The sequence below is a fragment of the Mastomys coucha genome, unplaced genomic scaffold (assembly GCF_008632895.1).
Source record: "Mastomys coucha isolate ucsf_1 unplaced genomic scaffold, UCSF_Mcou_1 pScaffold16, whole genome shotgun sequence".
In the NCBI taxonomy this organism is placed as follows: Eukaryota; Metazoa; Chordata; class Mammalia; order Rodentia; family Muridae; genus Mastomys; species Mastomys coucha.
In genome coordinates, this window is record NW_022196898.1 from 47,705,120 (window position 1) to 47,730,896 (window position 25,777).

General features: G+C 38.7%; 1 long non-coding RNA gene across 1 annotated transcript in view; it reads left to right on the plus strand.

Moving 5' to 3' along the window:
* The first annotated feature begins 1,752 nt into the window (after positions 1-1,752).
* LOC116094204 overlaps positions 1,753-25,777 on the plus strand; it is a 36,775-nt gene continuing 12,750 nt past the window's right edge. The window contains exon 1 of the long non-coding RNA XR_004119995.1: positions 1,753-1,913. This is a non-coding gene — a long non-coding RNA (uncharacterized LOC116094204). The remainder of the gene's footprint in view (positions 1,914-25,777) is intronic.

Here is a 25,777-nt window from a genome sequence, read left to right on the forward strand (position 1 = left end):
GCAACCTGATAGTTTCTCAATTTTTTTTTCTTGTTGTTATTGAGAATGTTCTATTGAGTGACATATAATCCCCTGAACTTAAAATGATGGAAAATATAGAATAATGAATGAACACAAGTGATATAGTAACTACAGAGTTAACATGTATTAAGCACTGATGTTCTAGGTGTCCTCAGAAGTTTACATATATTAATGTGTTCCTACCCAGGACTAAAGAACAACAAATTGCTAATCACTTTAAACAGACATGTTCAGTAACTTCTTCAAAACCACACAGTAGAAAAGACATTCAGAGTGTCTAGTTCTCAAGAATACATGTCATGAGGCTGGAGAGATTACTTGGGAGATGACTGGATGCTTGTCTAGAGGACTGGAGTTTAATTCTCAGCACCCACATGATGATTCACCAACATCTGTAACTCCAGTTCTGGGAAACCAGTACCATTTTCTGGTGTACATGTACTGCACAGTTCTACATGCAAGCAGACTACCAATATAAATAATTTTTAAATAATCTATATCTATATTTTACTAATTTATTTTATTAAGATGGGGTTTAATGCATCCCAATCTTGCCTAGTTAGGACCAGCTATATAGACTGAAGATGATCTTGAACTTAGGTCCTCTTTCCTCCATCTTCTGAGCATTGGGATTTGGGGCATGTACCAGAATATCCAATTTGTGAAGTGTAAGTTTGAACCCAGGGCTCCATGCGTGCTAAATGAGCACCCTATGAACTGAGCTACATCTCTAATCCCTACCTATTTGATGTGCATGCATATTTAACACACTATGCTACATATTTGGACCACCAAGATAGACAATCTGGAATTCATTTTGAGGCTTAAACTCAGAGATACTTTGTGTTTGGTAGCCTGGGTGGGATGCTGTGACCCAAGGACTAGAGAAACAATACATGAATGGTCTCTGACAGAAGCACATTATATCATTATCCCTTCCTGGATCATACCATCCATAAACTGCAAAGCATCACAGGATGAAACTGCACAAGCCTGCCAAGGAAGGGTCTGAAAAGATAGGAGAGATAAGGAAGTGGTCAAGGCCAAGAGAAGGGTGGAGGAAAGGCATCTGGTCTTGTAGGTGCAAGGAAGTATTCTAGACTGGGAAATTCAGAGAGCTCTCCCTACAGTAGTGCTGCTCTCCTGGTGACAGACTCATGACTCAGAGGCAAGCACCATAGCTCACTTTGTCTTCTCACTCAAGGGCTTAGAGCAAGTGCATTTAATTGCTGTGTTTACTTTTGTCTCCTTCTTGCCAACAACTGCAAGGGAGGGTAAGCACTTCTGGCTGGAGTGTCAGGGCCCAGGGGCATGCTTCGAAAGTGCAAGCCTGGCATGACCTCCTAGCATGGCTGCAAAGTACAAACGCCACCAGACTTGACCCAGGCTCGTCAGAAGCAGCATCGGAGAAGTGTGATCCTTGTTGACAAGCCTTCCATGAATGTCCCGGGAGATTCTTCTCAGCAGTAAATTGTGGCCCTCTGATGAATCAGAGGACTTCCAGACCTTCTGAGTGTGAGGAGAAAGGGACTGACACCGTTTATTCTTTCAGAGTAGAAGGGAAGCCTATGATTCATTGGCACATGGGCTTTAGCAGTTGATGTTTCCTGGTGATCTGTACTAAGCGGTAAATGGTTCTATTTATAGAATTAAGACTTGAAGGAAGCAATACATACACCCTGGTCATGTGGATTCTGGCTGGTTCTAAAATCTAGAACCCTGGAAGAACAATTTGCCCAGAGTCAAACTAAACTTTGCTTCTCTTCCAGAAAGGGGAGAAATGGAAATAATATTTCTCAGAGACAGCTCACAGTGATTTCTTCAAGAAGCCAGCTAGCTTGGCCTGTACATATTTCACTTCTTAAAAGGACGAGTGTAATGAAGAGACTGAGGTGGGTAATTTTAGAAATTTGTTTGCATTCATATCAGGACATATTGGAGCGGTGTTGTTTTCAACTGTCTAGCCAAATGACAATTGAATTCTCAGGGGTGTCATTCTTTCTTCCTTTTTTGCCTCATTCAACAAGTGCTAGAGGAGGCAAGAGATACTTAAGAGAGCAGAGTCTTTTCTTTTTTTAAAGATTTTATTTTTCATTATCGCTCTGTCTCTGTCTCTGTCTGTCTCTCTATCTCTCTCTATTTCTTTGTCTCTCTTTCTCTCTTTCTCTTTTGTGTGTGTGTGTGTGTGTGTGTGTGTGTGCCTCATGTCTGCAGTTGCCTGTAAATACCAGAAGAGGGCATCAGATTACAGGCAGTTGTGAGATAACTGACATGAACCGAATTCAGGTCCTCTGAACAGGCATTAAGCTCTCTTACTACTAAAGGACATATTTCTACCTTCTAAGGTTCTTCTTAAATAGAAAGGTAAAACAAAAGAAAATCTAGTCCAAGTGGGGTAGGAAGTGGAGGGAAGGAAGAGGGCTCTTTATAAGGCACCAAGGAGAGAACTAGAGAAAGTGCAAGCTTCCTGTCCAAGGCCAGATAGCTAGCATATCGCCTAGCAGGAGTCTGGACTCTGTACTAGAGTTTAGTGCAAAATTACGGACCACACATTTTCATAGAAAGGGAAGCAGAGACTGCAAAAAACTTCCAGTGTCCTTACTCTATGAAAGTGGTTGGTGAAAGTATCAGCTAATTGATTGTAGGACTGACTGCTGTGAAACAAAAGATAAGACAGATAAGAAAATAGACACCATCATCTTAGAAATATAGATTACTAAAGATCTATTAGTGTCTGAAAGTAACTGTTTTGCCATTAGTTTTTTTTTTTAATTTCACAATTGGTTTGTATAAGAACAAAACAGAAATGAACAGCAAGAGCAGTATACATTTACACCAAAAAGAGCAGAAGGTGACAATGAAAGTCCACAGAACAACTTCACTCCTCATGGCACGAACTCCTTACTCAAGTCACCTGAGCCCTCTGCACCTGCCTTTTCCCAGCGACATACTCTAGGGACAATGATACTCATACTACTATCACAGGCTATGTCAAAGCTTTAGTCCTTCAGAAATTGACAAATGAATAGATCATTTATAAAGTGTTTAGCCCAGGGGTGTTGATTTGATCAATAAAATACACAAATAAAGTTGCAACAGTAAAATGGACATTTTTCTTCGAGGATAATGTCACTTCATAATACCTAAAGATACGAGATCATAGCAAAATAGCTCTTCCTTGAGCCAATTTCACAAGATGTCCCACCTTTTCCTAACTAAAGTTTTTTTTTCTTAAGAAAATGTGAAACCCAGATGTTCCTGCTACTCTTCCAGCTTGCCCATGCCAACCTCATATTCTTAGAGCAACGATGTGTCTGTCACTAAGCTGATTACAGACAGGGGAGGCAAGTCTTCATGCTGTCTTCTAGTTAAGAATCCTGAGGGTCTGCTGGGTGGTGGTGGCACACGCCTTTAATCCTTGCACTTGGGAAGCAGAGGCAGGTGAATTTCTGAGTTTGAGGCCAGCCCGGTCTACAGAGTGAGTTCCAGGACAGCCAGGGCTACACAGAGAAACCCTGTATCAAAACAAAACAAAACAAAACACCACCACCAACAAAAACAAAGAGAGAGAGACAGAGAGGGAGAGAGAGAGAGAGAGAGAGAGAGAGAGAGAGAGAGAGAGAGACAATCCTGAGTGTCCTCAATGGCTTCACAGCATAGCAATGGCCTTCTGAGAACTGGCCACAGCTGGAATTTTCTTCATAGTCTTCACTACTGCATACTAACCAGGCTCATTTGCCCATCCAGTCCTGTCCTTCACTCCAGTTAGTTTACATCATTTCTTCCCAAGTTCATTTGGAGATCTTCACCTGGTAAACAACTATTATTTCCTATTTGTTCTGCATGCCACTACAATATCAGTTCTAATGATGCAAATGATTTATGGCAGGGTCACTTCCAATCAGTTCTCTACATCAAATAGACCCTCAGCAAGCTATTCTTTCTTTCCTCAACATCCGTGAAGCCACTTGGGTGCTAAAAAGTACATTATGGACATATGCGTGTAGTAGTTTTTTAACTATTATCCAAAGTGTCTGAATTTTCTGGCACATCATTTAACTTTGTAATATATTTGTATAATGTTTTATAATGGAAAAAATAATTGTGGGATATGTGACTTCATTTCCATAAGACAAAAATTTTATAAAATAGATACTATTGACTATGCTTGACCTTTGAAGAACACAGTGCCAGAAAGGTGATGAAATGGGCTCAGATTCTTTATCAGTCAGTCCTTTCTGTATTAGACATGTAGATTTTCTTTTTCATTGAATAGGGCAATCACAAGTAGTTACAGAGCCAACTTCATGGAATGAGTATGCCCAGGTACCCAAAAGGATGAGAGGATTCTATGATGTTCCTGAATCAAAGTAAAAATGATATAAAATGATAAAATGATATAAAAGCCGTGGGGCTTTCAGGCAATCTGAAGCACTATAGTCCTATTACCCACACAGGAGAGCCCAAGAGTCTAGGCCACATGAGATGAGGAGGTAGGTAAGGAGGAAGTGAAAAATCTACTTGGAGCTGTCAGTGGAAAATCTATGAGAACTGGAAATCCAGGCTTAGGAATCATGTGGCTATGACTGTCACATACCCACATGGCTAGAGTTACTCAGAACTGAGAAATTAATTTGAAAACTGGAGTAAGTCCAGATAAATCAAAGTATTCCTGCATAATATTTAATACAGGACCATTCCTATAAGTCCAGACACATAGAATTCCAACAGAATGCTTTTTGTACTAAAGATGGTGTTACAAAAAAAATCACAGCAAATACAAAGTTTATGGTCAAGTGAATGAACATTTAGAAGAGACAACAGGTACTTATTATATTTAAGTGTTCTTTTTTTCACTAAGATGAGAAATGGTAAAGTACATCAAGGTAATAAAATCACAAGAATAAGTCCTTATTTATCAATGATAGTCTTTAATATAAATGGACTAAATTCTCAAATTAAAACATACAGACTGAATAAAGGTTTTGAAAATAAAGTTCCACTGTGTCCCATAAAGATGCTCTTACCTTTAAGGACAAACATCAATTGAAGCATTCCCTGAATATGGGAAACCACATTAGACCAGCATTAGCTAAGGCTTGTATAGACTTAGAGACTATGAGATGGTGGAGAGATCAATCCCATTAGGAGACAACAACTAGGAACTGAGCAGCCAATTTTATAAAATGAATATTATTAAATCTAAAGGAAGAGACAGCAGTGCTTATGAGTCAGAAGTACAAGGAGCATAAGTTTGTGGCCAGCCTGGCTACATCCTGACACTGTGTCAGTGTCAGTGAAAGACAGGAGAGACAATATCAAATGGAACAAAGTGTGGAACTGCACATACCATTTTCATTAGTAGACAGGTCATCCAGACTGTTGCAGTAGCATTTCATCTTAACCAGGGGTTTCTACCCTGCCCCTGATTATTCAGTTCCTAGAGAAAAAAGATGTAACTTATATTCATAATAATCCTTTAATGTACTATATCTGGACAGATATCTACCTTTTAAGCTATTATAACTTCCCATATTCCATCTGGGCAGCAACTCCAATAGGCCAACCCTCGTGGCCATGTTTTCATGACTCACCCCATGGTATCTTCTCCTCTCTCTACCTTGTCTTTTCCCTCTTTTGTGGCCCTCCTCAGACCCCAAGCCAGGGAACCAAAACACAATCCACTTCTCTTGTGCCCAACTAAGCTGTAAGCTTCATTACTCAACCAATAGTTTTAAAGTAAGGAGCAAAGTCATATAGTATCACTTGATGTACACAAGGATTTTCTCCCATCTCTGAGGCAAGCAGGGCCAATATTTAGGATTAAAATACATAGCAACAGAACAAACCTCAATACCAGACTGTCCCCAATCAACAGGATTAAGCTGTATTATAGAGAAAAGCAGTCTAAAACACACATACAAAACAGTTCCTCCAACAGCTGAAGAATGAATTCTCATCAGCACATGAAACTTTCTGTGGGGTAGACCATGAATTAATGGGGCAAATGAATTCCAGAAAATTCAAAGCAATCAAAATTATATTGTATATCTTTTCTGACTATATGGAATAAAACAAGAAATGAAAAGGAAAAATTCATAAGACTTGTTAAGTCTTAACAACATGCTAATATGCAAATTGTTGGTCATAAAAAATATCAAAAGAGAAATTAAATGATTGTTGAAACAAATGAAAAGTGAGAACAACATAACAAAACCTACAGGATACAGCAAAATCAATACTGAAGGGAAATTTATAACAATAGATGCTCATATCAAAAATATAGGAAGATTTCTAATATGCAACCTAACAACCCATTTTAGACAGTCTCATCTAGCCAGTGCTAGCCTGAACTTGTTATGCAGACAAGAATGGCACTCCAGATTCTCCTGACTTTCTCTCTAATTTTCTGGGATTACAGATATGCACTGCCATGCAGGGTTTATATTTTAAAGATCTAGAAAGGAGAGATCAAACAAAAAATCAAAATAAGTAGATTTTTTTAAATAACAAAGAATAGAAATAAGTGAAATACAAACTATAAAAAATACAAATGTTCAATGAAATGAAAAATTTGTTGCATAGAAGTTAAATGAAATAAAAACTGTGCCCAAACTAAGAAAAAAAATGCACATATGAAAACAGAGCTCAAAGAGACATTATAACAGATACCACCAAAGGAAAAAGGGTTAACAATTACAGTCAATTAAACTATTGGAACTGGGAGACACTGAAGAAATGATTATTTTTATACATATTTACAACCAACCAAAACTGACCTACAAAGACATAGGAAAATCCTAACAGACCAATAATGAATAGTAAAGTTGAATCACTGATATTTCAGAAGCCTTATGACAGAGAAGAAGTTCAACATTCTTATAATGTAATTCATACTTTGGTCTGCTGTCCATTTTCAATCTGGGCTGAACAGATACTCACTTTCCTCTTTCCAGAAACAGTGTCATACGGTTTGTATTTTGTTCAGGTTTTATGAAGCAATATTGGATTTTATTGAATGCCTTTTCTGAATCTATTGAAATTAGTATATGATTTTTTTGTTCATTTTTGTTGATATAATAGAATGCATTTCTTGATTTGCATATGGTGAATTATCCTTGCTGCTCTATGACTAGACTGACTGCTTTTTAAAATATAATTTTGAATTTGATTCATTAGAACTTATTGAGAATGACTTGTTTTCTCCATCTATGGTAATTGAGAGTTTTACTGAGTATAGTAGTCTGGGCTGGCATTTGTGTTCTTGTAGGGTCTGTATGACATCTGCCCAGGATCTTCTAGCTTTCATAGTCTCTGGTGAGAAGTCTGGTGTAATTCTGATAGGCCTGCCTTTATATGTTACTTGCCTTTTTTCCCTTACTGTTTTTAAAATTCTTTCTTTGTTTAGTGCATTTGATGTTCTTATCATTATGTGACAGGAGGAATTTCTTTTCTGGTCCAGTCTATTTGGAGTTCTGTAGGCTTCTTGTATGTTCATGGGCATCTCTTTCTTTAGGGAAGTTTTCTTCTATAATTTTGTTGAAGATATTTATTGGCCCATTACATTGGGAGTCTTCACTCTCTTCTATACCTATTATCCTTAGGTTTGGTCTTCTCATTGCATTCTGGATTTCCTGGATGTTTTGGGTTAGGAGCTTTTTGCTTTTTGCATTTTCTTTGACTGTTGTGTCAATGTTTTCTATGGTGTTTTCTGCCCCTGAGATTCTCTCTTCTATCTCTTGTATTCTGTTGATGATGCTTGCATCTATGACTCCTGATTTCTTTCCTATGTTTTGTATCTCCAGGGTTGTCTCTCTTTCTGATTTCTTTATTGTTTCTATTTCCATTTTTAGATTCTGGATGGTTTTGCTCATTTCCTTCACCTGTTTGATTGTGTTTTCCTGTAGTTCTTTAAAGGATTTTTGTGTTTCCTCTTTAAGAGCTTCTAGCTCTTTACCTGTGTTCTCCTGTATTTCTTTGAGAGTACTATTTATGTCTTTCTTAAAGTCCTGTATCATCATCATGATAAGTGATTGTATATCTGAATCTTGCTTTTCCGGTGTGATGGTGTTTCCAGGACTTGCTATCGTGGGAAAATTTGATTCTGATGATGCCACGTAACCTTGGTTTGTGTTGTTTATTTTCTTACGCTTGCCCCCCCTCCATCTGGTTATCTCTAGTGCTACCTGCCCTTGCTAAATCTGACTGGAACCAGTCCTTCCTGTGATCGTGGTTGTGTCAGAACTCCTCAGAGTCAAGCTGTCTCTGTGATCCTGTGATTCTGGGATCCTGTGACCCTGGGCTTGTTAGAGCACCTGCATCAATGTTCATTAATTTTACAGGTCTATGCTTTCCTTTTATGTTGTATTCTGGTTCAATATAAATATCAAGGCCATGCTGACCTCATAGAATGAACGAGAAAGAAGTTTTGGTTTAATTGTCTTAGAGGATTGCCATTATTACTGCTAAATTTAAGAAGGAGGTAGTAATAAGCACACAACTGTTTGGCTGGTCCTCACTTGCTCCAGGACACTTAGTCTGAGCCTCCTCTATGCAGCTCAGTTTGTCTGAGAGTGACTCTCAACAGTCTTCATTGCTTATATACTTTGGTGGAGGGATCTAGTGAATCTTGTTTCAGGGACTGCCTGAAGCTATTTTGTGTCATTGTGTTAATGAGCTTCCCTGAAGGATGGAGTATTTCATCTCTTCTAACAATGTACCTTTGTTTTACATCTATCCTAAAAGACTATTATTTCACTTCCTTTATACATCCTGTGTCTTAAGAACTTTCTCTCTACGATGTAGCGTGTTGATCCAAGAGAAACTTCTGCACCATAATGTAGAGGAAGATGCTTCAACACAGCATTTGACAAACATGCTGCATTAAATGGGGGGAAAGCTTCTAGTTTCTAGAATAAGGCAAAGATGTCTATTCTCATGGCTTTTGCCCAATACACTATGAAAAGTCTTAAGCAATAGGAAGGAAATAAAAAACATTCAAATGGAAAGTGATAACATCAAATTATCAATGTTTGCAAAGGATGTGATTATGTACAGAGAAGAACCTAGGGATGACACTAGGGATGTACCCATAAGTACAGTGGAAGAATATAAGGTAAATTTACTGGAAAGTTTTATATACCAGTGATTAAACTCAGTAAGAAAAAAATTATAAAAGCAGTTCCATTCACAACAGATATAAAACATAGAAATAAGTTTATGAAATAAGAAATTAAGTGAAATATCTATATTGAAATTCACACTGAAAAATTGAAGAAGACACAAGAACGAAAAAGAGTACCTGGAAAGACAGCTCAGAAGGTAACAGCACCCATGGCTCTTGTAGAAAGACCATGATTTAATTCCCATCCTTCATTTGAGACTCTCAGCTATCTGTAACTCTAGCTCCAGGGGATCTGGCACACTTTGACCAACAAGGGCACCTGCACATAGTGCACATAAGCTCATACAGGCACATAGGCAAACTAATTAATTAATATCTTTAAAAGTAAATAAATAAAAAGACCTTCTATAATTATGTATTAGAAGAATTTATATTGTTTAAATACCCATCCCCAGTGTACCTCACATTAAAATACTAATAACCGCTTTTTATAAAACTAGAAATGACAATTATAAATTCCATGAGAAAGCACAAAAGACCAACGCCAAAGGAATCTCAAGGGAACAAAAGTATAAAGTTAGACTTGTCAAACTATCTGACTTTAAAATGCACTATATAACTATGGTCATCAAGAGTATGGTGAGCTAGGAATATAGTTTAGGGGTAGAACACAAGGCTAATATACATAGAGTTCTGACAAAATCCTAAATACAAACAACAATCACAACAAAAACAAAAACCAGGGCAATACTGATATTAAAAACACACAGAGCAATAGAACATTAAGAATGAGTCCATTGATTTGCAATGTATTTTTGACTAATTTGCCATCAACAAAAATGGAGAAAGGACAGTTTTCCATAAATGGTGCTGAGAAGACTGGATGCTCAGACATAGAACAGGGAAATTTGGTGACTACTTATAACTTATCTTATAAAAAGTACTCAAAATGGATTAAAAATCCATATAAGACATGAAGCTGAAAGTATAAGAAGAAACCAGAGAATAAATATACTATTTCATCAGGATAAGTAAATATTGTTTGGCTAATACCCCAAACACACAGGAAACAAAAGCAAACATATGAATAGGTAACTTATAAAAAGGGGGGGAAGTTCAAGCTATTCATCTGATAAAGAATTATCTTCCATGACATAAACTTAACTTTAAAGAATATAATATAATAAGTTTAAGAATATAATGTAATGAAGCCACAGAGAGACATCAGCTGGACTGGCTGTCACCAAAAAGGACAAATTCTGGCAAGAATACGAAGAAAAAACAAATTCTCGTGTATATAGAAGGTGATGAAAATTGTTCCTAATTCTATAAATAATAACCATCTTGCAAGAACATGAATGACAGCATTTTCAGGCATGCAAAGGTACCATCAGAATTCTGCATTCCTTACTAAGAGAAACATCTTTCTAGGAGGTGTGCTTTAGTGTCCTTTAACAAAAAGAAAATATAGGGTTGGAAATGTCAGAGTCAGAGCTCTTAGTTAGCATGAGCAAGACTCTGGCAGCTGATCTACAGAACTTAGGAGATTCAATATTTAAAGAAATAGGATATATAAAGATAAGGCATGGTGTTACAAATCAAAGGCCTGCCTGGAACACACAAGTTAAGGCTAGCCTGAGTAACTCAGCAATTCCTAGTGTCAAATAAGAGAGAGAGAGAGAGGAGAGAGAGAGAGAGAGAGAGAGAGAGAGAGAGAGAGAGAGAGAGAGAGAGAGAGAGAAACAGAGAGAGGAAGGAAGGAAGGAAGGAAGGAAGGAAGGAAGGAAAGAGGGAGGGGAGGATGGAAGGGAGGGAGAGAGGGAGGGAGGGAAGGGAAAGACTTAGGAAGGTTCAGGGATTAGCTCAGTGACAGAATCTTTCTTCTACAAACACACAAATCAGATGTTATATGCCAATAAGCAAAAAATTAATCAATATATTGCTAAATCTAAATGTTTGATGCCCATTAATAATGATAATGAACAATGTGGAATCAAAACAATTTGGAACTAAAATTTCAGGCAATAAGAACACAAAAACATTAAAATGCCTCAAGTCCTTCTTTTTTTTATGAAGATGTTGAGCACATCTTGTTATTTCTATATGGTAAAGGTATAGAGGTATGGATGTGCCAATATGTTCATCTAGTACATTTCTATATGGTAAAGGTATAGAGATATGGATGTGCCAATATGTATTGTTGATGAACTATTACTTTGTATCCAACTTGATATGGGTGACTTGTGTTTCTCTGAACTCTTGTGGGCATTTATCTGAATGAATGTATCACACTATCCAGCCAGGAGAACAGCAATTCACAGCAAAGTAGATGAATCTCAGAAGGAGCATATACTCTGTGAACCCATTTTTAAAATGTGCTAAAGCTAGCAAAACCAATTTATTGGTTTATTAAAAGTCATGAGAATGGTTACCTTTGGGGAGGAGGGAAAAGTTAATGGCAGGCAAAGATATAAGGGGAAGCTGGAGTGCACATAATAATATAATTTTTGACCAGGGTTGTGGTTACTGTTATATGCTTGGACTAGTTTTTATGATAATTTATATAATTGCATAATGTTGTGATTTTTCTATATGTATGTGACTGTCAATAAAAATTAGTTTATTTTAATGTAAAATTATCACCAAAATAATATAAGTTGCACAGCTCTTAAATTTAGTATAGGGCAAAAGGAATGGAAAATGTGATTAAACAGAGCTGGGGATGTGGCTCAGTTGGTAGAGGGCTTGCTTAACATGCAAAGGGCATTGGATTTACATCCCAAGCATTGCATAAAAAAGTATAATGGTACAATACTGTCATCCCAACACTTGTACATTACCACACTTGGGAAACAGAGACACACACATAAATGCTCACATTCACCTAGATGTGCACATATCATACACACACACACACAAGTAAAAATAGAATAACAGAAATATAAATTAAAAGACAGAAAATGATGTAATTAGTTCCAAGAAACTTGCCAACTTATATTTACAAGGGACAGGTACAATACAAAGAGTGGCTTCAATGAATAAGAATATCTGTCTGTACCAGTATATGTGTAAGAGAGAGAGAAACATTGAGAGGGAGAGAGATAAAAGATAGATAGAAGCCAGACAGACAGATAGAATAGTTATGTATATATGCAGGTAGGTAGATGTCAATAAATGATAATGATGATGATGATGATGATGATGATGATGATGATGATGATGATGATGATATAGATAGGTAGGTAGGTAGATAGATAGATAGATAGATAGATAGATAGATAGATAGATAGATAGACAGATGATAGAGAGAGAGAAAGAAGGAAAGAGAATAGATGATATATATATTCCCACAGATCTGAACTCAAGGGGCCAGCGAACCTGTACTTTTAGGCACCTAGCTTTACCACATTCCTGAGCTGGATGTTCCCCATCATCAAAGAAGATAACACCAGCTGAGTCCTTCTCACATCACAATAATGGAGTTTGCTTCTGTCATGAGATTTCATTCTCCTTTTCTCCTGCCTCCTTCTTTTACCTCTGTGGATCCTTGTATTTCCATAACAAGAAAAAATCCTCTCAATTCAAGGTCAATTAATTAGGTTAATTCCAAATGTTGCCTTAGTCTCCCTGTACCACGTGCTACAACACACCCACAGGCTGTAGGGTTTAAACATGTACATCTTTGAAAAGTCCTCATTCTGCCCAGCACAGATCTACCTGGCAAACAGTCACCAAGGAAGGGGGCAGAATAATAACAACTGGCAAAACAGTGTCTACACTGAAATGTATTCAGAGGGAAACTGGAAAGTCTAAAATGATAAAACTCTACCTAGAAGATAGACAATTGGTTTATCCTTCAAGAATTAAATACAAGAGTTGGATCAGAGCTTGTACCTCCAGGCCCAATCAACCTACCAGTTAACCCTCCAAACAACGCACACCAGTGCTGTGAGTGCTGCTAAATTTCTTTCCCCAAATGAAAATGATAATTATGATCTAGACCACAGGGATCTTGTAAGAAATACTTCAGGATTGAGGCACACTGCAGCTATCACATAAATGTTAAATAAAAATAATATTTCCTGTATCCTGCCCAGGGTTGGGCAAAGGCAGATGTATATTGTACTTTTCACATATTTCAAAATATTTTCAAATGTTTTGGTTTGGGTTCAATAAAAACCTCAAGTACATTTGCCAAGTGCTTTTTCCATTAATTATTCAATCCATTTGTATTTCCAGGGAAATTCAGTCCACATGTTTCTAATTCATCTAGCACTAACTCATCAAAATATTGTTTCTCTCGGTGCTATTTTCTGTCCAAAAGCTTTTCGAGTTCTGTTCTCTTTTTTAATTTATTTTTTATTTACTTCTGTGGAACAACACAGACAAGCCCTAGCAAAGAATTCAGAGACTGCATGTGCACAACATCCAGGAATGGCTGAGTTTTAAGTCACAGCCACCTTAGCTGCCTCGCAGCACCAGTGCCCCTTTGAGCAAGTTCTGCTTTGACCACCGTGTTAGCCCCCACAGTTTGAATTTTCTACTACTGAGGCCTACAGACCTGAGAATACCTTGATTCTCATTCCACTACTTCCCTGAGTTGCAACCTGTGGCCAGCCTAAAAAAAAAAAAAAATACAGCTTTCATAATGGAATATTCTACATGTTCTCCATACCCCCTCATATGTAATAGAATATATGATTAATGTCTTAAATGTCTTAACTCGAGAGAGTCTAATGGATGGAAGCTAGATGGATGAAAACAGCAGGGGCTCTGCTGAATTCACCAGTGGGTTCCCACATCACATCTGGGACACTCTTGTCAAAACAGGCTTAACCCGAATCAAGTCATATGAATACTATGGAACATTCAACAAGGCAACTTATCTGGATTCTGGTTTTCTTCTTCAAAGATTCCAGTATAACTTCTTCATATCTTCTTTCTCTATAATATGTTTCAGAATTCTCTTAGAAATAATTATCTGTGTGTGTGTACATTTGTGTGTGTGTGCATGCACACACATGCATGTGTGTGTGTGTGTGTGTGTGTGTGTGTGTGTGTGTGTGTGTGTGTACATATGTAAAAGGAGAAAATGCCATCATCATGAAGGATGCAAGCTATGAGGGAATTCCACTGAGGGAAAGAAAGTTAAAGATATCTGCTTAGTAAATGTGATGTGTTGTCTCCTATCTGACTCTGGGTTTTTCAAAATCAGTGCTCAAAGGCACTCTTGAACTAATTGGAGAAATTTAAATGAGTTTCATTTCATGCACACCACAATGATATTATGGTTATGTAGAAGTGTCCCATTTGTTCAGAAGTTAGAAGTTAAAGTACTAGAGACGAAGTATCAAGATGCCCACAACTTGAAATTAACCAGGTCCCAGATGATGCCAAGTGTATTATTGACCATAAATGTTGATTATGCTAGTTGCCAATAGTTATGTTAAACATATACTCAACTATGTGTGTATGTATATGGATACAACTTTGTATACAAATGTAGAGAAAGAAGATATGGTAAAAATGTTAGCAATTGGGTAAATCTACATATTCATATTCATGTACTCATATACGCAGAGAACCACCCACCCACACAAACACACAAACATAGTGTACGGGGTATGAGAGGGGCCGGTAGGAGACTTTCCTCCGCAAAACTGTAAAACCCATCTCAAAGCAGAAGTCAGTTTGGCATTTAAAATATATACATGAAGTTAACTTTTGACACACGAAATACAACATGCATACAATTTAGCTATTAACAATAATGTTGCAAACAGATGCTTTGCTGGGTGGTGTTAAAGAGACACCCTTAATGTGTGAGCCAGTGGTATGCTTTTGAAAGCCTGAGGATAAACTGACGAAGTATATACATGTGCGTTGCTCCTGGTAGTTTTCAAAGTGTACAGTGGAAACTAAAAGTTCTCACAGCTACCTTAAGAATCGAGCAATTAAGAATTCTTTTAAGAATAACCTTGACTTCACTGGCTGCTGGTAATCCCTGAGACACATTATGGCAAGAAACACACAGTAACTACAAGTCCTTCTGTTTCACCAGTTACAGATATCAGGAATCAACGTGTGCAGAGACAGCTCCTTGAGAAGTGCACTTCTTAGATATTGAAATGATCACTTTATAAACCAGGAAGCAGGAGAAAGATTGTGGAAGAGCTGATGGGCCAAGCAGCAGCTTGGCCTGAACATTTCAAAGAGGGCAGCATGCAGGTCCCCTGCCCTCACCACCATCAGTGAAGAATCGATGGTGCCTTCTAATTAGAAGAGAGTGAGCAATGTGACTTTTGTTTTGGAAAGGGCTTTGAGACATCTCTGCTTTATGGAACATGACTGTATACTAGGTGGTCCTAGTTAGGTGAGAGATTTTATATAGAAATAATCCTTCCTTGGCTTTTTTCACTACAATAAAACCACTAAGACCTTTTTCCCATATGGGGCATTTCTACAGGCACATTCAGATGCTAATCCCTCTTTTTATATGCATTTTTTCATGACTCTTAAGTTTACCAGTTTGGTAAATTGGCAAAAATTGGTCCCTTGATAAAATTATGGGATGGTTTTCACCACAACAGGTTTGTTTAGTTTTCATGTGAGTCCAAAGCACTTTCCCAGCATCCCTGGATACAGACGTCACAAGAAGGATCAAATGTCCTTATCTTAACCTTGCAAATAAAGGCAAAGATCTTACAGCAATGTTTAAAGACTATTGAATTCTGGTGTAGTACCACACCGTCACATCAGGGTGAATCATCCAGAATTTGCTACATACTAAGTATTCTTCATAGAATAATTTTCTATGAGTAAAATCAGGAATGAACAGTTTTATTCATTAAATACAAAATAAGGAATATTTATGTGTGTAGGTACAAATGAACACATCTGGGGCCCCCAAACAATTGCACAGTGTCTATTAGTGGCAGAAAAAGTTATTCTTACACAGAATGATGTAAGAATAGTGCAGACATGGATTTGAATTTTGAAGCCACCATTATTACTTTGTGCCTTGGTGGAAAGTGTTTTGGTCCCTCTGAGCTCAATCAGTTTCTCCATCTGGAAAGTGTGGAATGCTGTGACCTTGGTGTGTCTTGATGGGAGCCATGTGAGGAAACTTGTGATTGCTCCCATCTAATTAGATTATTCAATTAATCCTTTCAGTAGGATGAGGTATAGATCCTGGCCATCTAAAATATAAATACATATTCTCCTCTCGAAGGTCCATTACCCATATGAATACCTATGAGCATTCTGTGATGGGAGTAGGGAAGAAAAATGAAAAGAAAGAAAATGAAGAAAAAAAAAGGTTTAGTCCGTGCCCTATTCCATATTAGTAAGTGTCGAGAAACAATACACATGATTAATGCTACTGAAATCGGCAGGAAATTATTCAGGTGGATTCAATCAACCCAGGCAAACATATAGGTAGCTTATTAAAATTTAGACAGAAGTCTACAGGCACTTAATACATAACGGTGACTCTGGGCCTAAATTAAGAGCCTCCCCTCCCCCACATACTCCCAGCCCTTAAGTCTTGGTGCTTGGAAACAGGTACTTCCTACAGCTAGAGTTAGGAAACAGGCACTTCCTACAGCTAGAGTTAGGAACTTCCTGCTTTTCAGCTTTTCTCTTTTACTTCTTTGAAAGCAAGACACAGATGACCTTTTCTATGCCCCTGCCCCAGACCCTTGCTGAGACACTGTGCTGTTGAGCTTGCTGGTAGTCCTGCTTGCTACCAAAGGAGCTGCCATGTGAAAACCAGCAAGCCTCTTACTCTCAGATACTCCCTCAGAGTTGTTCACCTCCTCATAGAAACAATCTGCTATACAACCCAGTTGGAAACCCTCATCCTTGTATCATCTCTTTATGTGAATATCAAAGAAGAGTATTTTTTTAAGATGGAGTATTATTCAGTGTTCATCGTTTCTCAATGCACTTCTTTTCTGAGCAGGGAAGAGAAAGGACGATTAACTGGAAGCTTCTCTTTGCCACGAGAGAAAGCTGTTAGCAGGGCTTACCAATGCACTACCCAACTGCCAGAAATAGATGCAGAAAAATGGGCAGCCTGGAGCACTTTCTCCCCAGTTAATACAGCCAGTTCTGTTCCTCTGAGCTACCATTTGGCTTTGGAAAGTCTTCCTGAGTCATTCACCAATTGTCTCCTTTAAAAATAGAATCCTGTCACATGGGAGGCACCTAGTGGCAGCAAGCATGACCTCACTTAACATTGCACACCTGTTTCATCCACTGCTCCCTCCAGATGTCTCTGGAAAAGCTACCCAGATCCAGACCTAATCTCCATAGTCCAGATAGACAGCATTCATTTTGAGGGGGGGGGCAGGTAAAGACTACTCAAAGGAAAAGGAGAAAATGAACATTGCTCACCCCACTGCAGCCCCCAAATTATTTTTTCTAGAAATGATGGAGTTTGGAAATTATGAAGGCTGCCTTAAAAATATCTTCTTAGTAATTATTTTGTTTTGTTGTGATGTGTTGAAGGAATTTATAACAGTTAGCTCCAAAACCACTTTTAACATAAACTGTAATGATCTCTGAGAGAGTTGGGGAGTAGAGTTACACTCGATCTTGGTTTTCTTGGTAAGCTTCTTGGGTGATCATGGACAAATCCCCTACAGCTATCATTTCAGAAGCATGCATAAAACATCATCATTTATTTGCTACTTATGTAAAATTATGGACCTTGGCATAGCATATGAAAGTGAGATTTTTTTTTGCATGGTGGAGCACCTCCATAACCCCCGCATCCAGGAGATGTGTTTGTGAGTATGTATGTGTCCAAATTACTTTAAAATATAAAATATTCCAAACTCAAATGCACAAGTAAAATTTAACTCACAAGGAAGAATCCCTCCTACTATAGTAGGAGATAGACATGGGAGCTTTCTTATGCGGCTCTTCCATTCTTTAAGACATGCTCATTGTGCGCATGGTTGTAGTTCTAATGTCTATGAAGTTTTTCGTTTGCTCTGTATGTATATGTTACATTATCCTTTCATTGTTTCTTGAGCCTTTAACTAAGCTGGTACACAACTCTGACAGCTATCATTTTGGAAACATAAACAAAACACCATCAAGCACACAGTGTTTATATAGAATTATGTATCTTGCCATAACATACAAAATTGGATGGGTCATTGTGATCTTAGCATGAGGGACCACCCCAATAAACCCCATACCCAGGAAGTGTAATCAGAGGATAAGGAGTTAAAGGTCACCCCTCAGCTACATAATGTATGAAGGCCAGATAGGGATACATGAGAACTTGTTTCAAGAAAAATAAAATAGTAAAAATAAATAAATAAATGAATAAATAAATAAGTGAGGGTTTTACCAAGTTAAAAATTTTTCTCTTCTTTCTTGCCCTTCTTTGGTCCCAATAATTATATACTAACTTTGGAATTGGGACCCTAATTCTCTCACTATAAACCTGAAACTCTGGAAACCACTGCATTCTCCACAAGAGTATTTTAATAATTTCTAACCTTGGTAAAACCCAATGTTCTGACCTGCAGGTCAAAGCCAGGCCTCAAGTTACAGGGCAATCAATCAAGGAAGGCGCTAAACTGGGCTTGCAGCCCCGCCTCTAGCTAGACTAGAAGAAATCCTTCTTTCAAAAATCACTCAAGATTTAGTGCTGGCTTTTTCCTAAAGTTTGCTGTTTCCCTCTGCTCTTTAGCTCTTCACACTAAATACCCACGGACAGCTACTTGGAGCCCAACGATGCTTCAGGTTTAAGGTTAAGAAGAGCAGGTTTATTCAACAACTTTAAAACCTCACACAATAGCTGTCAAGCAGGGCTGACCTACAATCATCTGGGGAACTTTCAAACTCAGACAGTTTCCTGAATTCATCTCAGAGCTACCAAATGAGAATTTTCTCTCTTCTGGGTTTCTAACAAGCCATACTGAGGGACAGCTGCACTCGGAACCAGTGATCTATGGCCTGCCTCTTGATACTGTTCTTGGGACAGTGAAATTATAAGACAACAGTACACATGGCTAATCACCTGTGGGCTATATGAGAGGGCAAAGGGGAACTCAGATTAACTTTTGGAAGGCAATTATGCAAAACTTACTAAGTTTTATCTTTAAAAAAACTTTCAAGCCAAGGTGCTGGATATAAAAACACTCAGCCAAAGTCATTCCTCCTGATGGTTGAAATTGCAGTTTTTTTTATTTACCCACAGTCTAGGCCCTGTGCACCCAGAGAATCCTTGAAAAGGCAAACATGAGCTCCCCAGTACCAACCAAATGATCTCCCTCATTTTATTCTTATTTATTCATCAGTTCTCCCCTGGTATGCCTTTTGTCTTATAATAGCCAAATGAGCTATTATATTTAGGGATATTATATTTAGAAATATTTAGAGATGAGTTTTGCTTGGAAGACCATCTATGCAGTCTCCATTGACTCTGTCCCTAAGATTAAGTTTCAACTTCTAGAGAGTCCTAGGGTTTTCTTGCCAAGGCTTCAGATCTCGCCACTTAGAAGGACTTCCTTCTATAACTAGTGATCTCCAAAGCAAGACTTATATTGCCACAACTACCTCTGCACCACACTGTCCTGTCCTGAGTATCCAGTGTGCTGTGCATGCTACAAAAGTGTTCCACACATTGTTGACTTCACACACACATAACTTATCTATGTACTTCTCAGAGAAAGAGAAATAGAGCTCACAGAGATTAAATTTTAGCTAATAATGGGAAGAGCATGCAACCAAACTCAAGCCAAACAACAAAGTTTGCACTATATACTGATACTGTCCCTCATCGCTCCTGAGTAACCCCTACCTCTTGCTTTTGTTTAAGACTATACCACTGCAACTTTTGATAGAGCTAATTCTAAATGAGCTATGATACTTCTCTGGGTGGCAGATTATCAGGGGCAGGGACTCAAATACTGCCAAATATTCACATAGAATGTTTAGGTTTTATATTCCAGTAAGTGCTTAGTGAACACGTGAAAAACAAAGGAAATATGGTTATAGCCCTGCAATGAGCTTTTGATAGGAAGCATACTGACTAATATTCTATTATGACTCATTATTACATGTCTTGTTCTCTACACTGTTTCAGAGATTCTTAATATACTTGTCCTTAAAATATAACAAAGTCAAAAGCCAAAGTTTGGAACCAGAGTCAATTTGCAAGCGGTTGTTCTTCTTGTCCCTCAGCACCAGAATTATAAAAGGTCCCTTGGGATTAGCACTTAAAATGCCATGCATTTAAAATACTTTAATATTTTTATTAAGGAGCCCTTGGCTAGACTACCACACAAATTATGACTAGTAAATAGAAAATAACTATAAAATCAGATGTGAGTAGCATCTAATATTAAAACGGGAATAAAATGTTTAAAAGTTATGTTCTCCCCCACCCGGCCCCCCCACGCTAAATCTCAAGACTCAGATCTTGTCTTCTGTAGATCTGAATGTAAGTGAGAGATAAAAGAATTCCAGACCACTTAAGATTTATGTCACCACAATGGACCCACTTAATTTCTTAGAAACCGTGCTTTCAATGCTCTTTGACTTCATGCACTTACTCTACTGAATCTGAAATGTTACTTTGCTTTTTGTAAAGCACAATGACAAAGAGGTTTATGTTTCTAAAAATGTCTTCAAAGCCCAGGAGAATCAGAGGCACACAAGGGTTTGTTACAAGGAGAATGCTGTTAGGGCCAAGAAGGAGTTAACCCTGACTCACTCTCCTCCCACCCCTGTCTCTCAACCTCCCAGATACTGGACAGCTGTTGAAAAGTATCTGTCAACAAAACTATTACTGTCTTTCCTGGGATCAACACTATGTCCTGGACCCTCAAGGTCAGTGAAGCTGCCTTCAGAGCAAGGAGAGGCGAGAGCAGAAAGCTCACAGGACCAATGAAACCCAAGCAGCTGCAGCAGGTGGACAGCCTTCCTACCCACTACACATTCTAAAAGGGAAGGTGAGCTGCAAGGACGGAGGCTGCCTGACAAGACATAGACATATCTGCCCACTTCAAAGCCCTTCGGAAAGAGCCGAAGTCCTCTGCCCCTGCCTCCCTCCTCGCTGCGTATCATGCTTCTTTCCACATAGGACAGAGTTACAAATAAATGATTAGCATAGTATAATATTGACAATATAGATACTGCTAGTATTGGTAAAAATAATAGTGATTATATATTCTACACTATCTTCTGCTTTCTAAACACCCCATTTACACACACACACACACACACACACACACACACACACAAATATTATCACAAACTATCAACAACAAAATATCTTTGAGGAAATCCATGAACTTGACAGATGAGAGACAAGTTACAGGAGTGAAGTAACTTGCTCAGGGGTTGTGAGCTGTGGAGCCAAATTCTGAACCAAATTCTAACTGCTAAGTCCTTGTATTTAATAACTCTGTTTTCACCTGTCTTTAATTCTTTTCCACTTGTGAGAGGAGAGGCACCCTGGGAAGGTTTAACATAGGTAATTTCATTCTCCCAGAAGGGCTCATGGGGTAGACTTCTGTCACCAGAAAGGTGTGATCCAGCGAGAACTGTCAGAGTCACAGCTGACTGCTAGCAGGAGATAATCCTTCTGAAAGGCAGTCTCTCAAGTTATCAAAACCTTAAAAGTAGGACAGCCTTTGACTCTATCATTTAAAAAAAAAAAAAAAGATTCAGAAAATTTAGGTCGAATTATTCACTGGCACTGATATACTATGAAATATCAGGGTTTGGGAGAGTCCTACTAGAAATCAGGGCATTTGTTAAATAAACGACATTGGAATACTATAAATCCACAAAAAGCTCTTGAAAAAGTGGATTGACATGTAAATGTAGTTATGACCTATTGCAGTAGATTTCAAACACTGCATAATTATTCTTTTTAAATGTTTATGGGTGCATTAATACTCTGTACCATGTGCCAGGTCAACATGGGTATGTTTATGATTATAGTGTGATAAAAATCTTAGAATTCTAATAAATTATCATAGTTCCAAAGTGCCTATTCCACAAACCCTGGCAGATAATACCAGTATATGAGTGTGGTTCCATCAAAGAGCTCATTAGCATCTCATTTGACCTGTTGCAATGAATGCTCAAAGAACACATACACACACTTTACAAACCTCCTGTCTACAGAATAGACCTATGTCAACCTGCATTAGTAGAAAGAGGAACACATTGGATCCTTAGAAATGATTGCTCAAAGACCACTGTTCTAACTTTTTCCCTATGAGTTCCTCTTACAAAGAAATCTATTACATAAACTAAGCTGAGAAAGCTAAGAAACTACTCTGAGCTTCAACAGACACCTGCAATGAGAGATCTGACATCTGTAATGAGCATTTGAAGCTGTCAATATTTTTGATAACTGCCTTCAAAAGGCTATGCTTGCTTATGTTATTGGAACTGATGCCAAGGCAAAAGGAAGGCAGATGTGATAAATTTATTAATAGAAAACTAAGAGCCAAACTGGTTCTCCCAAATTTCCCTGAGCTAGTGTGTGTTCTTACTTTGCATTCTGGGCATCCCTGAGCCCTAACGCAGAAACTAAGTCAAAGGTCAAGAGATTGTTCCAAACTGAACATCTCTATGTAAGATGGAGAATTATTCTTCAATCGGTTCATCAATTTATCTGGTTAATATCTTTTCACTCATTCATTTGCCTGCCCACTCATGCACTCAGTGTTTATCTAGGTGCCAAGTAATAGAGTTTGAGACCAACATCTTCTTAGGTAGCTTTCAAACCAGCATGAGTGTTATGATGACAGAGGTCTGGAGGAGAGAAAGGAGGTGGGTGTGGTCTTGCAGGAAGGTGAAAGAGCATATATACTAAAGGTTAGAGTTCTACATAATGATCTGGTTTGGTTGTATTTTGCCCCACCCCCTTAATTAAACAACAATTAAGTTTTTTAATACATGTATGTTTCAAGGATTAAAATACTGGTCTCCAGTATGGTATTGTTGGAGGTGATAAGGTAGGAAGTCGAGCTTCACTGGAGGGCATTGAAGGTACAGGTTCCTTCTGCCTTCCAAAGGGATTAATGGAACTCTCATTGGACTCCAGTTAGATCTCAAGAAAAAGTTGTATGACAGAGACCTATACCTCAGTCTCTCTGGATGTTTGTACAACTACCCCCTTTCATGTACGTTCCCACCACAATGCCATCACATCCATGATGTGAAGTAGCCAGGGGGCCTCTCCCTAGAGGTCAAGTCAATAAAGCTACCTGATGCTGGAATTAATCTGCTGCTACATATAAACAGAAACTTGTTCATTGTTGCCATAGAGAGAGAGGCTTAGCCAGCTTAAGCAAAGATCAGATCATGAGAATTCTTCTAGGTCAAGTTCAAAGTCTGGATTTATGCTCAGGGTCATGGAAAAGCATTGGTCAAGCAGTGTAGCGTAACAGTTACAAGGCTTAATCACAGAATAAATGGATAGCTTTAAAGACTGTGTCTATTCTCCCAATAACCTGGCCAGGAATATTCAAATTTTCAATATTTGGCTGCATTGTGCCTACAAGGTTAGTAATTCTGTGTGCTTCAAAAGAATAAGCAAAATGTCTCTGTGAAGCTTGCCTGCTGAGTCGTCATTCCTTGCAGGATGGGGGCAGGGCAGGGGAGAGGCCATCTGAAGGGTCCAGCTGAAGAGCCAAGCAACTCTGCTGACTCCTGGTAAAAAATGATACCTTCCTCAGCTGGTGGCCCAGACAGCCATGCCTGTGCCTGGGGCAAGCACTGCTCTCAGCTCAGCTTTCACCCAGGCATCTCAGAGTCCACCTCCCCTGCAGTGCAGGCCCCTGTTCCTTCTGTCCTTGATTTTGTTCAGAAAACATATAGCTCAGCAAAGCCCACTGCTTGTCATCCTTCAGCTATCTGACCCTGCGGGGGGGACTTCCTGACTTAAGAACCGCCCCCCCCTGCTCCCCTCATGTACATGGCTGTCACACTCCTTTTCTTTCTCTTGCTCATTCATTCGCTCCCTCTCATTGGCTCGGAATCGGGCTTTCCCGATGAGGCAGAGATGAGCTTTCTGAATTGTGTTTATTTGTTGGCGCTCTGGTGTGAAAGCGCTCTCCGTCAACTGCATATTAATCTTGTCACCAGTGTGTATCTGTTTTCCTCTGCCTCCGTCCCCTGGCCTAATTTATGGCTTGCCTTTCCCTTGCTTCCTATTGTCACAATGACAGGGAGTCCTCAAGCCCCAGCCAAACACAAGACCTGTCTTTTCAAGATGAACTGCTACGAGGTACAAAATTCCTACAGTTTGCATGGCAGGGCTAAATTTAGAGCCGACCTTCTCCAGTTGGTCCTGTGCCACCAAGACAAGTAGGAATGATGTCCTACGTGTGCTACCTGCTGTGTTGGGTCCTATCAACAAGTAGAAATAGGAAATCTGGCAAGGTGGTCACAATGTTCATCTGAATTATCAAACCACAGATACTATAGCACAGACGTCTATTCCCCAAGGTCACAGCTCCAAACTATGGCATATTAACTCCTCCAAGAAGTCCGTCTTTATCTCAGCATTTCTGTGAAATTCTTACAGTCCATTAGAATTCAGATAGTCCTTGCATGATGATAATCCTTCATTTAAAACATGGATGCAACTCCAGTGTTCTTTGGCTGTACACTTGCCCCAAGCAGGGTTAGAAGGACCTGCCTCTCCATTCATTCATTCCTTGGGTCTCTGTGTAGACCATCCTGGTGGAGGACGTCTCTGTTGACCTTCCTAATGTGTCTCTTAAGCACCTTCTGCTCTTCCCCACTAAAACGCCACTCATACCTTGTCGTCACTCTGTCTGAGTTCCCAGTCCACAAGTCTCAGTGATAGCTGGAACGCATATATTCTATTTGTCACTTACTGCAACTTCCTAGTGTGGTGCCTGACCTGAGAGATATATTTGTTGGGGAGGAAATAGAAGAGAGAGAAAAGAGGACATGAAGGTGCCCTGCATGTCACTGCGTGCCAAAAGCACCAGACTCAGAGGTCTGATCATGAGTTCCACGGAGAAGAACAGGAGGGATTTGGAAGCCTGTGTTTCCTGAATTTTCAGCATTAACTTCATTTTGCTCCTTGCTTACACAGGCAATCATACCAAGCATAAAAAAAAATGATTCTGATGGCTGTCAAAACTTAAGCCTTGCAAAAGATAATTATGTTTTAATTTTCTAATTCTATGAGGCCATCCTATGGACAGAGTTAAGAGGACTAAATATACTAGTTTTTGCAGGTTGCTGAGGAGAAACACTTCAGAAACAAATAGGAGAAAGACAGTTAAAGACCCAAGTTCAAAGCGATATAATGGGTTGATTCCTTTCTTCTTACTTCTCTTCCCACCATACATGCACACAGCATGAAAAACTAGAAGCTGAAAGACATCACAACTTATGTGATCCCACTGTTTCAACCTCACTATACATAAAATGGTGATAATAATGCTATATTGATAGAATTGCTGAGCAGATTAAAAATGGCATCTGTAAATCACATTGTGCATAGTAGGTACTCAATAAAGATGATGGATTTGAGTCCATGGAGCAAAAGAAAGTGAGGATACTGAGCAACTTGGCCATCCAAACCCAACGCAGCCTGCAGGGAAAACCCAG